This window comes from Blennius ocellaris, assembly GCF_963422515.1.
Source record: "Blennius ocellaris genome assembly, chromosome: 21".
Classification (NCBI taxonomy): domain Eukaryota; kingdom Metazoa; phylum Chordata; class Actinopteri; order Blenniiformes; family Blenniidae; genus Blennius; species Blennius ocellaris.
Window position 1 is genome coordinate 7401132 of NC_137670.1, and position 17709 is coordinate 7418840.

The following is a 17709-nucleotide window of genomic DNA, read 5'->3' on the forward strand; positions in this document are numbered from 1 at the left end:
CTTAAATCATAATTCAGGATATTAAAAAATGAGCATAATCATTCTTCTTTAACCTTTTTGCCCATCTGCTACTTTAGTGCATCTGAAATGCAGCCTATAAAATTCAAGCTCATTTTATACATATTTCAAATAATGGTTGGTTTTATTAGTTAATGCGGGGTCAGTAAATCCCGTGGTATTTTACAAGCCTTGGGATTATTACATGATTTAAGCAGACTAGAACTCTGGATCATATCTTACCTGCAGGAAGACACCCACAGCAGAACAGTCCTCCTAAAGCTCAGGAGATCACCAGAGCTTTCAGAGGTTGTGCCTCGCGGCTTTGATGCACTGTCAATCAAAGGCAGACACTAAACAGATGGAGGTCGTTTTCCAACCCGGACAGGGAGGAATGATGTTGATGATGAAAGATGGCGAGGAAGATGGAGATATTGGTGTCGATCGGGGTTGAGAACGATGTCATACATAGAAGGGTGAACATCTGACTATGATTTGATTTAAGACAAGGACACAGAGGCTGATGGAGGAAGGGCATCTACAAACACTTCATCTCCTAAAGATGTCCAAGCAGGGGCAAAGTGCTCCAGTATTGACAATTTCAACTTTACTGGATACCAAGGGTTTACTTTTCCCCGGCAAAAAGGGGCCAGTGAGCTTTTTTTCTCATTATTCAAATGACCAAATACTATATAGTCTATACAATGACAAAATCATTGGATGTGAAATCAAAGAATCCAATGTTAAGTGAGGTTGAGGAAGGCCCAAGAAAGACACCAGACCAGTGCAGAACAGAACAGTACAACATAGTATGATACAATTCCCTCCAGTATATCCAGCATACCAGTATAATATTAACAATGGCAAGTACACATACATTTGTATGGACAGACTCAACTATAAGACGACCAAGTCACAGGAGAACATGGACTGGGAGCCGTTTCAGAAAAGTACAATTTTCTCAGTTTACATGGAGATGTAGTCAGCGCATTTTGAAAAGTTGCACCTCGGTAGCCGTTTTCAAAATGTCCCTGACGTTAAAAATAATACTAGGATATGAGATTCCCTGAATTTGTAAGGTTGTATACTTAGAACACGCAACAGGTGAGGAAATTCAAGAAGAGGATTAGTATGTAATTAAAGTAAAAAAATCAATTACAAGACTACGGTACAAACTAACAACCCCGGCCATGGAGCAGTGGACGTGCACTGTGGAGGAGAATCCTCTAATGGAGAGACTCGCACACTCTGAGACTGCAAGAGCCACAATTTTATAAAAGAAATGGGACAAAATGGACAAATTACAGCAGACAGGAAGAGGACAACACTGCCATCACCTTTACCGGACAACAAGGACTTGACTCATCGTAAAGTTTAATACTTTGAACTTTACCTTGAATACCCTTTACTGGCATGGCTCTCTAGGGATGGTTTAAATTCCAAATTTTACTGTATTTACATGGTGTATGTGACAAATAAGGCTTCTTCTTCTTAATCTCAACCGCTCTAATCAAGAAGTGAAGACAAAGTTGCACACATTGGCAGGCCTGAATAAATGTAATCTATTCTGAGATTAAACCATGTATAAGCTTTTTTTTTCTTTTTCTTTTATTTTGGAGGGGGGGCAGGGGGTCAAATCGTGATCCCTCATCACTCCAAAAGGAAAGGACAAACTGAGCAGCAGCAGGTTGATTCAGAGGAAATCTGGGATTTCAACGAGGGAATGCTGAAGCAGCAGCCGAGGCGAAGGAGCAGACAGACAGCATTTGACTTTGAGTATGTCTAATCGGAATGAGTTAGAATCAAATCAGACAGGAATAATCCAGGAGCAGTTATGCAATACCTCAGCAATGTTTGAAATAAAAAAAAAAAAATTGAGGCGAGGCTGTAGAGCAGGGGTGGCAAACTCATTCGGGGAAACATGCAGAACAGTTTGATGTTAATTGTGCCAGAGAACCAAATAGGACGTATAATAGCCTTTTAAGTAGCGACAACTCCAAGCCATGGCAACTCTTCTTTAACTAGCTAGCTTAGTCAAGGGAACAGTATGAACCAATGAAACCACTTGGACAAGATGTGGAACATCTTTCAAAGACATATGACTGGATCCAGTTAACAAGACTCAAATACTTTGAAATGTTTGCCAAAATATTCCTAACCACACTGAAGTTCACTGAAATTGATTACTGGATTATTTCTGCCACCGTCGACATATTTTCGCAAACTTAGGCAGACAAGTGTAGCTTTCATGCTAATTGAGTTGTGGAGCTCATTGCGGCTGGAGCTACTTCGAAACAGTGATTTAATATGTTTGAAAATCAGATTGCCCATAAAAAGGTCAAAGGTAAGGGGACTATCGGGTAGAAATTAAGAGGTTGTTCTGTTTCACAAGATAGTTAGTCCTGAATCCTAACATTACGCAAGCTTTAGATCAAAACTTTACCGATATAGCAAAAGTCCTGGAGGAACCTCATCACGCCGTCTTCCACTTCTACCTTCTGTCTCATGTAAGATCCGCGACAGAGAAAAAGCCCCGCCACACATACAATATCTCAAACTGATCATTTTACAGCCGGCCTGCAGGGATTTAAACATCACGGGCCTTCGTGTCGTTTTTCCACCCCATAAACGCTCCACCTTCCAAGAATACCATAGTACATATCAATCTGCAGGGGTTTTGTTTAGTTTGACTCTCGGTAGCAGCAGTCTCGCAGGCCTTTCTTGTGTGTGTTACCTGCTCCGTGGCGTGCCTTTTGTCCCGAGGAGAAAGACTCTGCCGCCGTGACATTTATTATAGGCTGTCACTTGGAAGCTCGCTGGGGCCTTTTTACTGTCAGGGCTCGTTTCCAAGCGGCCTTGAGTGTCAGGAGGCCTGCAACATCAAACTAGTGTCACTCAAACATCTCTCTGGTTTCTGTACTCCTATTTTATGTTTTTGTGCAGCCCGTTTTCCTGGAATGATGCCGAGCAGATAAGCGGCATGTATGAAAACATCCACGCATCTTCTCCCTGACCACCCAATCTTGCCTCGTCCCGCCGCACCTTGTCAGCTCGGGAGGCCGTTCGGATCTCACACTAACGTCTTTTCTCCTGACCTCCGGAGACTTAATGCGTTTTTATGACAGCAAACGACTCTTTTTACAACTTCCTTCGGGTCAGAGGTCGGGCACAGCGGGGGGGTCACACTCAGGCCGCGCCGTGGTTTCCCGAGGCTACGCTCTCCGGGGCGTGCAGACGCATCGTGAGAGACTCGTCCGAAGCGGCAGGACTTGAAAAATGGCCTGTGGACGCCATGAGATCACAGCATCTGCGAATCTTGGAGGGGATTATCATCAGAGGCGATCTCTGCGTTCTTTAATTCCACTGCTGAATTGCTTGACCTGCGATGGAGGGGAGGACTCTGCTGTCAGCGGTGCCCGTGTGCGCGGGGCTTTATGTCAGCGTGGAATGGGTTGAGGGGATCAGAGTAATGACTGAGAGGTAGACGGTGGGTTCTCTCCGGTAGGACCGAGGAATCTTTATCAATTTCTTGCCTGGTTCAAAATTTGCCAACTTGCCTCCTTTTATGGAAGTCTGGACTGCTTCTTCGTCCTCCCACAGATTCAATTACCTCCATACATCAGAAACACACATTTACCCCATCATTCATTATTTCTCAAAGTGATCCCTATTTATAGCCTTATTATGGAAGAACGTGCACACCCTTTACATTGCTGTAGGGGTGAGGTAGAAGGATTTATTCAACCGTATGAACATTTTTTTTGTCAGGAAACGATGTTTGCGCAATGAGAACCTCGAGTGTCCTGGAGCTCTGAATTATTTTATGTCAGACCGTTTTCCAGTATCACCTTTTAAAATAATAAACCTCATGAGTAGCTCTTGGAAGAGAAAATAAAAAAGTTGTTTTATCATTTCAGTCATCTTATATTTGAACTCCTACAATGAAATCAACATTTAACAGAGAGTAGATAATCACATATGCAAATATTACCACAGTTTCTGACATCCTTTTGATTTATTTGTGGTGCTTTGAACAGGAATTCCAGCTGAGGAAGTAAGACATTCAGACTTTCATGTAATCCTAAAAAGGCTCAGTGTGTTTGATATCTGGATATTTTGGAGTTTCGGTTAATACCGAAAGGTGCTACAATACACTAAAACAAGCTAAAACAGCTCAAATAAGCTTAAAAAGCTAATATAAGCTAAAAATCACTTAAACAAACTAAGAAATAGTGGAAAAAACTGAATATCTGAAAAAGTTCAATTGCAGAAGTTCAAATGATAAAAAAGGTTTTTTTTTGCAAATGTCGTTTCCAAATGTCATGTATGCAACATGAATTACATTGAATACAGCAAAACATTAAACTATCTGAGATTATCAGCGGCGTTATATCATTGTGAAAGTTAAATGTGCGTGACCTCAGGCAAAATAAATTTCCTGGAACGTTTAAAAGCAAGAATGTCTTTTCTGGTCGTGAAGGTTGCAAACCTTTGACCTAAACCATTACGAGACCACGTTTACTGTGCGACTGGGTGCATCATACAACCCAAAGAGGCCATTGCCATCAGGGGATACAACTCCCATGAAAGGGTGGAGATACTTTGCAATAATGCTTCAGTCAATTAACAAATGATGTGGAAGACAATGTGACTCATTAGACCATTCAACTTTCTTCCAGGAATGCAGAGTCCAGTCCTGATACTGCAGAAAAGCAAATAAAGCTACAAGTCAAGGAAAACAATTATCTCTGAAAACTCAAGGAATGATCCGTTGTTGTAAATACCCAGCTATGTGTAAATGTGACCTTATACACTCATTTGAGTTACATGTGTTTATATTCTGTAAAAGACATTTTCACAGGTGTGTCCTATAATCTACAAAAGAGTTTATTATAAGTTTTCCACTTACATGACCTTAAATAAGATTGAGCACATGAATTACTAGGTACTGCTGCAAGGAGCAGATTTTCTCTCAGTGCAGATACATTTCTCGTATTCTGTTCTGCAATACACATACATTTATGTACGCTAAGTTCGAGGAATGAATGCTCCGACCGGTCCAAAGTGTTTTATTTGCATTGTAGGCGATAAGAAAACCAGAAGAAGCCTCGGTGTCAGCCAGAGCTTTGGGCGAATCCCAGGTTCAAGCCTGACTCCTTGACCTGTGAATTATTTCAAAAAAAGCAAAGACAAGACACAAGATGTACCTCATCATAAACGGGCGGCGTAATGAAGTTCAGGTGGTAGGATCAAGCCCCGCTCCTTGTACCGCCTCCGGGCTGTGGGAGAAAACAGGACGGGAGGGCCGAGTGGAGAACAAAGTGTTTCGGTTTGATGCCCGTAAATTCCCCCCGCGCTGAAAGGAAAAGTCATGCAGAAGTTCAGCTTAGTCGGAGCGAGGCTGCGCGGGGAGATAAGACGCCGCGCTGGCAGGTGATCCCGGAGGAGCCACGGATTCCACTCAGCGGACAACTTGAGCGTTAATGTTGCTTCTCTCGTTCTGGATCGCCAATCAGAAAACACACGTCCGATTCCACGACTGAGCCGCACGTCACTACTGCCTGATTGTATTTACTCTTTCCCAAACAAGCTTTAGAATTTTAAGACTGAAAAAGGCCAATGAAATCACATTCTAATTAAATAAAGGTGGCATTATGGTTGGCGTTGTGTGGAATTATGCAAACGATGGCAACAGTGGAATGGAGGTCAGTGGTGCTGCAGTGAAAACTTGTAAAACTCCACTGTGTGTTTGACGCAATTATGCTGAAGAGGAACACTGATTCAGATTATAAATTCTTTTTGTTTTTGCTATGGTGCCATGGAAATACACAGAATCCGAAAAGAACATATGAAGGACACGCAAATGAGAAAAGAGTCGACCACAAAGCAGAACTTCTGGTCTGGTTCATACACTGGATTCTAAAACTAACATAGTACAAAACAATCTGATAATTTGTCATTAAAGTTCAGATTCTTTTAGGTGAACTAAACTCATATTGGAGTGAAAATTGCTTTGGTTCGGCCTCAATAATAGAACTTGATTTCTTCACCGTGTGCAACGGGAACACAGCGTCTCACTGAAAGGCCAACCTGTGTTCCTTCCTGCTGTCGGAGCTTCTTCTCTTATCTCCTGCACTGAACTCGCCTTGTGTTTTTGATTACTACAAGCCACTTCTGCTGCAAACAACACAAGATCTAAAGCCCCGTCCGGTGACCTCCACAGATCAGTTTAACGTCCCACCTTTAGCCTTTGACCTCTCGTTCTCGACCCGCATCCCGGAATCCCTTCGCTGGGGTTAAAGTGGGATGCCTCCCAATGTTTAAATGCCGTCCTCACAATAATCTCTCTCTTCATTTTTCACAAATCCCCTTTAAAGTGACGGCCTGCGGAGTCCAGATAAAGTGTGGCGTCGTAAAAATGGACCGCTTGGCAAAAAATCTTTCAATTCCCCGGAAAGTTTTGTTCTCGACGATCTCGAAGCATCAGCAGGTTAAAAACTAAAAACGCCACCGCCGCCCACCCACAGAGGCCTTCTCTTGATCTGCTCTCTGGATCTCGGAGCTGTCCCCCGTGTAAACAGTCTCCCTCTGCAAAGGGAGGAGGAGGAGGAGGAGGTGAAGCGCACTTCTCCCGCTAACAAAGCCATTCACTTCAGAAGAATGCAAAATTTAGCCGCCGAATGCTTGCCTTTTTTTTTTTTTTTTTTTTCGTTTTGCTTTATCACTGGACAAACAGTGCTGAGTTATTGGGAGGATTATGAATAACTTTTTTCTTTTTTTTTTTTTGGTTCCTCCCTCCGCAGTGGAAAAAAGGAGATGTGGCCAAGACGGAGTCATCAGAGGTCCCTAAAATAGCAGCTCAGTCTGAGACTGGAGCAGAAAAGGTGAAGAGCGTCGGTTGGTGTTCTTCGGTTAAGCCGACTCTCGCCCCCCCCCCCCCCCCCCCCCCCCCCCCGCCCCAAAATACCTGCTTCATTTCTCAGAGCGATCTTCCTTTTTCTTGTGAGGATGGAGCATTGGGCTTTTCAGATGCGCGGCATCGCTGTTTTCTTTTAATAAATGTTCTTCTGCGCCGTGTTCAATGTAAATGTTTTCGCTGAAGCGCACTTGCGTGTTTACTTTGGCGGTAACGACGAGCGTTTCTTGTTTACAAGGTCTCATTGGCTCTTTTCTCCGGTAGAGTGATCTTCTCTCAATAGGAAGGTTCCAGGTTTGACTCCCTGTCTCCCCCTGTCCACGTGTTGAGGTGCCCTTGAGCAAGACACTGAACCCCAAACTGAGCGTCCATCTGGCAACATTATCTCCACAGATACTGTTGCCAGATTGGGAAAATTGGCTTTTTTGAACACTTCATGCTTGAAAAAAAAAATGTTTTAATCACCAAGGGACCCTGATGATGAAAAGCCTGGCTGCATTTGACAACATTAGGCTGATTCTAAGAAGACATTCCCTTGAAAACATTGACAAAAATAGTTACCATTATTTTAAAAACAGTGAAAACACCTGCTGTGTTCTTTTACATCATTAGTTATTTGTGTCTTATTTGTTTTACTTTATTAAAGAAGAATCTCGAAAGAAATTCATAGACGTCATGAACATAAGAAAACAAGCATATATATATATATATATATATATATACATACATACAGCATACGTATGATTGATATGGAATATATTAAAGAAACCTGGAGGCAGGATTAAACTTCAGATCGAGAACTTGAGATTTTCAAAAATTTGTATTTAAATATTCATCATGTGGTTGCTTATGATGCCATGATCAGGGCAAATTATCTGTTGGCTATTCGGTTGTATGATTATGTTCTTTGGAGAAAACTTGCTGTAATTACAATTTTTATGTGTCCATTTGGTGTGTTAATGAAGCTTTGTGTGTTTATGATGGGACATTTTTCCAATTATAATGTGGTTTTTGAGAGTTATTGTGATTTTTAAAAAAAAATTTTGAGGAGGGGGAGGGTTGCTTTTTTTTAATGAGCTTGAGCTGGAAACTGTCATTCAGATCTGGCAACCCAGTCCGTGGACAGTTGGTTCCCATGACAGGGCTGCACCAGTGTGATGGGCTGCTCCCTGCCAGTGCCCCCTGCCGCCCCCCCACTTTTCTGTTATTTTATTTTGGATTAGGGGCTCATGGGAAAGCTATTTCCAGCCCACTTTTCCTTTCGGCCTCCAAACGCTCCGCTGTCGACTTGCTTGCAGGTGCAATGTGAGCAGAAGCGTTTTTAAAATAGCTTTGTTTTTACCCGACAGCCCGATATTCGCCGCTGTTTGTTTGGATTGCATTTGAGCGTGTAGGAGAGGGTCCGGGTTCGGGGGGGGGCGGCGTGGTTTTCTCCAAGGAGCTATTAATCATATGTGGCTTTAATGTACGTCAGGGTGGGGGGGTGGGGGTTGTGCTGCAGCTCAAACATCGTCATGCTCACATCTTCTCACTCTTCCTGTTTGATCAGCTATAAAATCAACATCTCAAACACAGCCGCTTCTGAGAGGAATGACTCACAGATATGTAAATTACACTGTTTTAATGTCACCCCTGCAAAACTGTCACTGTTCAACAATAGTGTTGCAGTTCCTAACAGTTGATTGGAAAACACATTTTCAAGGTCTTGGTCTGGATTCGGCCTCTTAACATCTCGGTGTTGACTACAACTCTTCTGTTGAGCTAATTCTGCTCACAATGCAAGAGAGCATTTTAATGGAGCAAAAAACTTTAAAAAAATTCCACTGAGAGAGAGAGAGAGAGAGAGGGAGAGAGAGAGGGAGAGAGAGAGAGAGAGAGAGAGAGAGAGAGAGAGAGATAATGCACAAAGTCCAATATATCACAAATCCATGTCATCAAGATATTACCATGTATAATAAATACATCTACTATTAGACAATGATATTAATAATAAATGTTGTGTTTTCCGGCACTGTGCATTCATGCTCATGAAATTCAAAATATGAAAAAGAAATCCAGATTAAGTGACAATAGTTGTCACTATAACTTAATTTTAAAAGTTGAATTGTTTGGCAGCCGATATATTCCATACCATGTGGCCATGGGGAGGAAAGTCAGAAGCACAAACATTAAGGGAAAATAACAAAAACAAGTAAACGAAGGAAAAAAATACATGGCCCAGACACAGTTGGTGTGAATTAGGGTCAAGAGAAACAACATTGTTACCTGAAAAGCAAAAAAGCAATAACATCATCTATATCTGTGGACTTATCACGAATCATATTGAAATGTTCAACATTATCACATATTCAGTCCATAAAGTCCATTTTTTATAAATGTAATGAACGTATTGAAACCTGCTGCTGTAATTCGGTCGAAGAAACAAAACGCGAGTAACATCATGAAGTACACGTTGCATGCATACTTGGACATACACATGCACACATTCCATCGGTCACATGCAGGAGGCAATTGCGTAATTATGTTTGCATGTGCTTGACAGCACACACCTCTGTGAACGCCTCGGAATCCCGATGTTCTGTGTGATAAAGTGTGATGAGATCTGTATCGAAGACCCAATGTATAGAGAAAACACTGTGTTCTATTTGTCTGGTTAAGGGTTTAATAGTCAACTAAAGTTTCTATAAAAAACTTTTATCACTTCCAACATAACTCCTGCTCACTGTTTTTCATTTTAAGGGCTAAATGTCTTGGAAAGCTAAAGGAAAAATTTTGTTTTCTTCAATATGGGCAGATATATTTGCTTTCACATGTATACTGGTTTCTTGTCTGGACAGAAATTAGCAAAGACTAAAGTTAAAATGCTATAACTGACTAAAGCAACTTAAAAAGGCTACAAAATAGAGAGCCGGTTAATTTAGTTGTTGCAGTTGATGAATGCAAAACATTCCACTAAATAAGATTCTACAAGCTGATTTAGCTCCATTTTGACTCTGGACAAAACAATAACAAAAAAAGCCTGTTTTGGTCAACAGGTGTACTTGGGTTTTATGAGATGAAAATGTGATTTCTCCCCACAACAAGAACCAGGGTTTGAATCCCTCCCCATAATCTATCGGTCGATCCTGTAATTTCTACCTCCTTCTATCCCCGAACCCAACTGGAACAGAAGAATTCCTCCACCTCTGAGTCTGGTTCTGCAGGCTTCTTCCTGTTCATGTTGAGTCTTTCCTTTCCACTTCGCCACTGCTTGTTCACATGGAATTATTGGGTTTTCCTCTCTACAAAAGCCCTAAAATGCCTGTTATATTTTACAACATGTAGATAAAATTAAAGCAAACTGAATTGCTTGATGGATGCGTTCAATGAACACATAAAAGTTATACTTTCAATTCAGACTCTGCCCAATGTAAAATACTTATTACTATATCTTGTGTACAGTGTACCAGTATGAGTAGAGGGAGATAAAAGGGTGTTCCTGCCAGTATGAGAAGGAATAAGTGAGAGATTGAAAGGACGTAGAGTGAGAGAGCGAGGAGGGGAGGGGGGGGACGCAGTGTCTTTGGGAGCGGGACGACCCATGTGACTCGGCCTGCCCCTCTTTGTGTTTCCCACACAGTCTGACATGACCGGAGCTATATCCACACCATCACATTCACAAGGGCCTCTGTCTGCAAACTTCCCCCCGCTCATGATTCATGGCCCCCGCCGAGGGCGGCGAGTCTGCTCCGAGCGCTGCCAGCTGCACATGGCATCGCCCCGCTAGCATCGCCCGCTGCCCAAAATACCCCCGCTCCCCTCCTCCTCTTACCCCACGCCGGAGAGATCGCCTTGATATTCGCCTGAACATTCTCAGGATGATCGAGACGATTCATTTTTCCACTCTGTCCTTCCATATTTTGGGGTCAGGGACGTGCCCTCCATCATTTCGCCCGTCATGCGTGCTAATGTTTGTTGCACTTGCCATTACGCCGGGCAACGTGTCCTGTGCAGAACCGCAAATACTCCACTGTGGGAATTATCAGATAACGCAAAGAGCTTCTGTAATGAGTAATTACCTGTTGGCATGGGAACAGGTGCACGCAGACTTTGTATACATACATACTCCAAAGAAAGTGGCAGTAAATCGAGCTTGTTTATTTTCCATAAACGTTATCTGACTGAACTTGATTCGGCTTGAAAGAACCGGCTGATTGTTGTGTTGTTCCAGTGTTTATATGCAGTAACTGTGAGCTTCACTCTGCTCCAACTCTCCTGAACAAACACATTGTGATGCTTTAAAAATAGAAACCTTGGATATTGCTGCTATGGACACTTAAAGTAGCAATATTATATTGTTAACTGTGTTTTCTGCTCTTCATAACTGGAGAAAAGCTGTGAAAATCACTCCACTCTGGTTTTCTGTACCTAGACTTCTAGACAAAAGTAGCTAAATCTACCAGTTGATCATTTTCACACACTTACAGACTTTCAATTTCACTTTAATTATCTTGCGCACAATCACTCATGGCAGGTTTTTTCAGGGAAAAACCAACAATTTTACATGAGAAAACATTGGAGACAGGGGAAAGAAGAAACCTACAGAACAAACATTAAAAACATTATTTTAGATGCAATTATAAATGTTTGCCATGTTAAAGCATGTTGTGTTTGGGGTAATTCACTTCTAGACAGTATGCACTTTGGGTTTTGTTCATTATACAATGTCAGAGCCAGAAGAACTGTACTATTCCACTTCGCTTCTCAGAAATATCAAACATTGCACTAAGGCCCGAATACCAGCTTTACAGCTGGGAAATCCCATGAAACCTTTGGGAGCTCCAAAAACCCCCAACGTTCGCTATTTAGGATCAAGCTTTTGGTTATTTTTGTATTAAACATTAGCTAAACCAGAAAGAACAGACTAGATTTTGTAGGAACATTACTCCAAAGTCCCAAAAATCTAATCGTGTTGGGAAGAAAGTTTCAATGTGAGTGTTTAACAATATCCAGCTGAGTCATATTCACTTGGAGGAAAACACCAACAACCAACTAGAAACAATCCACACCATTCATTCATCACTCAGTCATTACATTCAAGCAAATCCAAATAACCACACAGATATTAGAGTGAAACGAATAATCAATACACCGAAGCATAGCAACAATGCAGAGCCATTGTCTATCAATTTCCCGAATACATTTATTCTGTCAAGTAGGTTTCTTCTCTGGAAGAAATGGCTGTAGGTGGATTACAACACTTCCACCTACCAATGGTCCCAGGGTTAGTTATAAATCTGAATGGGTTTCACCAATATGGTACATGTTTTTCACTGCTTCAACAGTCCAAAAAGGCTTCCCATTGTTCGTCACGTTCACCCGTTCACACTCCAGTGGGGATGGTTACCGTTCATGGGCTTGACCTCCACTGGGGTTCAGTGTCTCTAAACACATTACTGGTATGGAGAACTGAGGTCAGCAGGGGATTAACTCAGGTTGAAGCAATGAGATCGGTGAAGCACGTGGAGGTGGTCTCCTCGCATTGTGATACTTTATCCACACTGACGCTGTACAACCAAGTTCTTCAAGGAAAGCAGCTCTGTGAGCGAATAATCTCAACAGCTACATGCGCCCAGGTTAGACTGGAACAAAATATATAAGGTAGATCTTGATTATATCACGCGTGGCCTTCAAATAGCCAGAGAAAAGAGACACAGGACATGAAGAAGAAAAGTTCACCCATAAAGGTCCTTTAAACATTACAAATCGGCAATAAATAACCATCAGGGTAAATGTGTTGTCCGCGTCTCCATTGAAAACACTGAAAATTCAGTCCACGTGTGATGATTTGTCCAGCTTCAGCGGCAATTTATAGCGCAATAAATCATGTTTCAAGTGTTACGAGGCTACCTGTTGCCTTACTTGGTAGTTACTTTACCGATTACAGAGGTCATGTTCTATATGTCCACTAGCTATGAGAACAAATCCATATGCACTGCTGCAAATAGCCTTCTGTGAAATGGAAAAATCTCTGTAGTCCAATAAAAATCTGACATGACAAAGAAGTATTTATGACCTTTATAACGGTTAGTAACAGAGAAATAAAAATATCCCGACAGCCTCGACGCAGCAGGACTCGACCTGACGACGGCTACTGTTTGGCTTATAGATGTACACGTGAACTTTTTTTTTTTTTTTTTGCGACCCCTCACCTTTTTCTTGTCTCTCGTTAAGAGGAATTTATTATAAATATCCAATAACGTCAGAGGCTACACTTGCATTAACAGTAGCTAGGGATCATGCTGATCACCAGATGAAAAAAAAAGACTTGTTGCCAGTTAGTGCAGGTAGGCAATCAGTCAATCAGTGAATCTTGAAGCACTCAGTAAACGGTAGCACAAATGGTCTGATCTACTAAAGTTTTTGACGCATATAAATGGTTGCAGACATGACTTCACATGCACAGACATGTGGAACTGAAATTACACAAACCATCGATTTAGTCGATTGGCGTTCGTCTTCATGAATAAGTAATACCAGGCTTCTGTTCCAGACCGCACAAAATACCAGCTTGAAAAACTAAAAAAAATCTAAAACTAGAACTAGAACTACCAGAAATAAAAGAAATGAGGAGGGAAAAGAAGTACAGTAGGTTTGTAAATCACTGGTCATGTCATTAAAAAAAAAATCCTAGAAATCGGACAGGTAAATGCAGAAAAAGGAATCATTAGTTAAGTTTCTAAGAGATTTTCCAAGTTGCACCACAAATTGTGACTTTGTGACTGATCAATTCCCATATTGTGTTTTCCCGTTTTGCCAGATTCATAGTTATTTGCTGTTATACTATGATATATGTAATGACTTCCTTTAAAAACACGAGGTATAAAGCATGCAAGACCCTCTTTTACATATGTGTAATGTCATGGTTATTTTTATATAATCAACTGCAAACCAAGCACAGACTGAAAGTATAGTGTGGCCAAGTTACCAAACTTTATACGGGATCTTTATACAGCCCAAAGAGCTTAACATGGTAAAAACAGAGCAAAGATTATAATTACAGACTTGAGATCATAATGTTGATTTTACTATTTATTTAAAAATCTGTTTGATTCAGTGATATTTTGTGTAGCGTGAAAACGTGTCTCTGAGATTAATCACAGGTGACTAAAACCACAGTTTGTTCCTTGTTGAAACGTATCTGTCATTCCGGATTTGATATTTGAGATAAAAAGAAACGGCTGCATGTCATCAGGGGAAATGGCAACATACATCATCTGCAGAACTGTGAATGTTGATGGCATGTCTCCTGATGACATTCCCAAGTGGGGCTTTGTATAAACTGCCAGGCTCATGAGCACTTCAAAGGTAAAGCTTCGGCAAGAATAAATTCCATTTATTAAAATCCTGATAAAATTCACTCATATAGAATTCATTCTACCAAGATGACGAGATGACCAGTTGGCATATGTAAGGGCCCTTTTTTTTTCTAAATTCAGGGTGTTGCAGCTTGTTTGGTATGAGATTAAGTTGTGCTACATGAAACAGTGACTGAAGACAGTCATCTGTCTGTATCATCGGCGACCATAAAGCAAAACTGGAAAGAGTCAAATGTGTTCTGTCTATCATATGCTGAAACATTTGGCCAAAATTCTTCATCAGTGAGACATACTTTGTGTGTCCTCCTGTTTATTTGTGCTGATGGTCAACAAGTTCAGCTCTGACCCGTCGTAGACGCTTTCCCTTTCGTTGACCTTTGTGTGACACAAAGCTGCGCCCCCTCGGGCATGTAGTAACATAGCGTCCCCGCAGTTGTGTTAAGACGACATGGCATTTTGGCAGAGCCTCCTCCCTGTGGCCCCGCGCTCCCCCAGGACCTCTCGAGAACACGGACCCAGCCTGTTTCCCATCTGCTTTGCCACAAACGGAACCAAACAAAACATGTCGCGCAGCGCTGCCAAAAGGCTCATCCACTTCCACGTCACTCCCTGCGACGACCACGACAACAGCTGTGTGTCCGTCCACCAGGCTGGCCCCCCCAGTCACTGTCCCACAAATGACAGGGGGCTTTCCCCGTGGTCCAGACTATTTCCATTCACTGCAGAACAGCCACAACATCCCCCCCCCCCACAGACCCTGGGAGCCCCTCGCCCTGGCATCTTGCCAGACGCATTTTGTTAAGCTTTCCATTTTCCTCATTGTAAACATTATCACTCGCCATCACACAATCCCAGCCGAGATAGTAAGGGCCAGCTCGTTGCGTGAAAGTTCCCGTGGAGCCACCGGATGTCTCGTTGAGACTTTTTTATGGCCCGTAATCGCCAAAATGATTGGTGGGTCCCCAACTTCTCGGCTTCTCGTGACACAATCAGTCAGTCGAAGGGAAAACTATGGGATTTTCCATACATCCACCACCACCTGTGTTCACAGCACATCGGGAAAGGGAACCCAACGTCTATTTTGAGCCGCCCGTTGATCTTCATGAACTGGCTCAAGTGTGCCTGTAATCTATGATATACACTTTTTGCCTGATTTTTGGATGGAAGAAAGTGTCTAAGTTTCTTTGTCTTGGCCGCTTTAGCTCTGGCTCTGGCAGAACATTTGCGTCTAAAGGCACCACAGACTTCAGTTTGAGTCATGGAGCAGAATCAAAATCAGTACAGGGAGTGTTATCGGCACAGATCAGTGTTATGTCATCACATTTCAGTGAACTGGAGTGTCTGACCACAGGCATCAGGGCGTGTTTTAAAGGTACAGAATTGAATACTTTGGAGCAAAGAACAGTCATGGCTTCATCGTATGGCTGTCTGCCTCTTGACAGCGCGAGAGGTCTGAGGCAGTGACCAGGAGATGGAGCCAGGTCAGCCAGAGACATGAAGATGAAGATATCAAATCCAGCAGAGGGGTTCACATGTGACGCCAGCACAGCCAAGAGGAGATATTTTGAGAACAGGAACGCAATGTGATTCTGTCTCGTTGTCTTTTGTCCTCTTTTAGGGGGTGTAGGGATGGGGATGGGAGTGGGGGTGTGGGATACTGTGTTCTCAACCCAGGATCCGGCGTAGGAAGCCTCCCCTGCATTTCTTGGCGGTCCTTCCCGCCTCAGACGCCCCCCCCCCTCCCACAAACCCCAGACCTCGAGACCACAGGGAGTCCCGTCTTTGTCGTGGGGGACTGACCTTGACTTTTATTACTACAGAAACTAAATGATGATTCGTCCGAGTAAAATGAGGCCGAGACGAGAGCTGCGCGTTCCAAAGTTGAACGCAGACACTGCACGGTATTTGTAGCTGTGGTGCTTTGACAAACAAGTGAAATTCACTCATCTGTACATGAAAAAGCAAGCATTTTTGTATATTCCAACACTTTATAGTGCAGACTTAAATGTGTGAGTGCAGCTTCATGACATTATAACTTGAGCTTGTCCAACATTTTCATATTTTAACATTAATAAAAATACAATTAAAAAGCTAAACATTTTGCTGATTTGAGTTATATAAATATATATATACACACACAGCAATGAAACAAACCAAACCAGTCAAACAGTGACCAATCCCTTTGTTGGCAATCTCCAAAATGAAGTTTTAACCACAGATAAAACATTTTTGTTGCCTTTTTTAATTATAATACAATAGAAAGAACATTACTCTTTGCCTCTTTTTAACCAAAATAGTATAGATAACTCTTTGTTGCCCATTTTTTTTACCATAACATAACATGAAACAATAGATAAGTCTTTTAGTCACCTTTTTTAACCATCAAACAATACATAATAATCAATGTTCTTGTGCTTTTGACGACCTACATGACTGAAGCATCCAAAGTCAAGAATATCCCTGTTCACTAAAGAACAGAAGGTCTGGAGTTCAGGAATGTTTTACAGCATGTAGTCTCTTGTGCTGGTGTATAAAAATATCTTAAGGTGGCATTTTTATGACCTGCTCTCATATAATTTGTGCTCCAATAAGTGCTCCAACCAGAGGAGGCTTTTGCAGTACTGGTCACGTATTGGCAGTATGACACTGAATGCATTCCTCCTCTGACGAGCCACCAGACTTGTAAGCTTAGACACATCGTGTTCAGGAAAAGATTCTGGTTTGGGCTGAAAACAAGAGCTTCATTAAGGTTGGGGGACTTTCATGGGAATGTAATTTTGACCACAGGAAGCAAACAGCAGTCTCCCATGTCAAATTCCACTGTGATGTTGACAAATCCAACCACCCCGATGCCCTCCTTTACAACGATTCAAGCTGCATCGCTTGGGGTTTTTGTTTTTCTGAAATGAGGTCTGATTTGCATGGCCCCCGCAGGTTCTGGTCAGGTGAGACGCAAATCCAAATTATGATGTCATGTTTATGCGAAAGACATTTACAATCAACAATGACACAACCGATGTAAAGATGGATTAAGGGGTGGAAAGAGTTGGCGAGGTGGATGCCAAGGTCATCGAAGGTAGAGCCGGATTTTTGGAAGGAGGGGTGGGGGCTTGAGAGGTTCTAGGCAGGCCAGCGCACAGGAGGGAAAACAGAGAGGTGCCAAACAAGTCCCAGAGAGAACGTGGGGAAGAGGTCCGTCTGAAAGAGGCCGAGGATCCGTGAGGGCAAACGAGGGATTAGAGTGGACAGCTCTGGACGGGGCTGCGGAGCGTGTGCGCCATAATTGAATTTCACGCTCGCCGCCTCCTTCTGAAGTCGTGTAGCAAAGCGATCATTTGAAAAGAAAGCTATTAGTCAAGCCCTCTGCTAAGCTCAGAGCTGTGCCATAGGAAATATGGGATTACATAGGCAGCGGGCTTCAGTGTGCTCCGTCAAAAC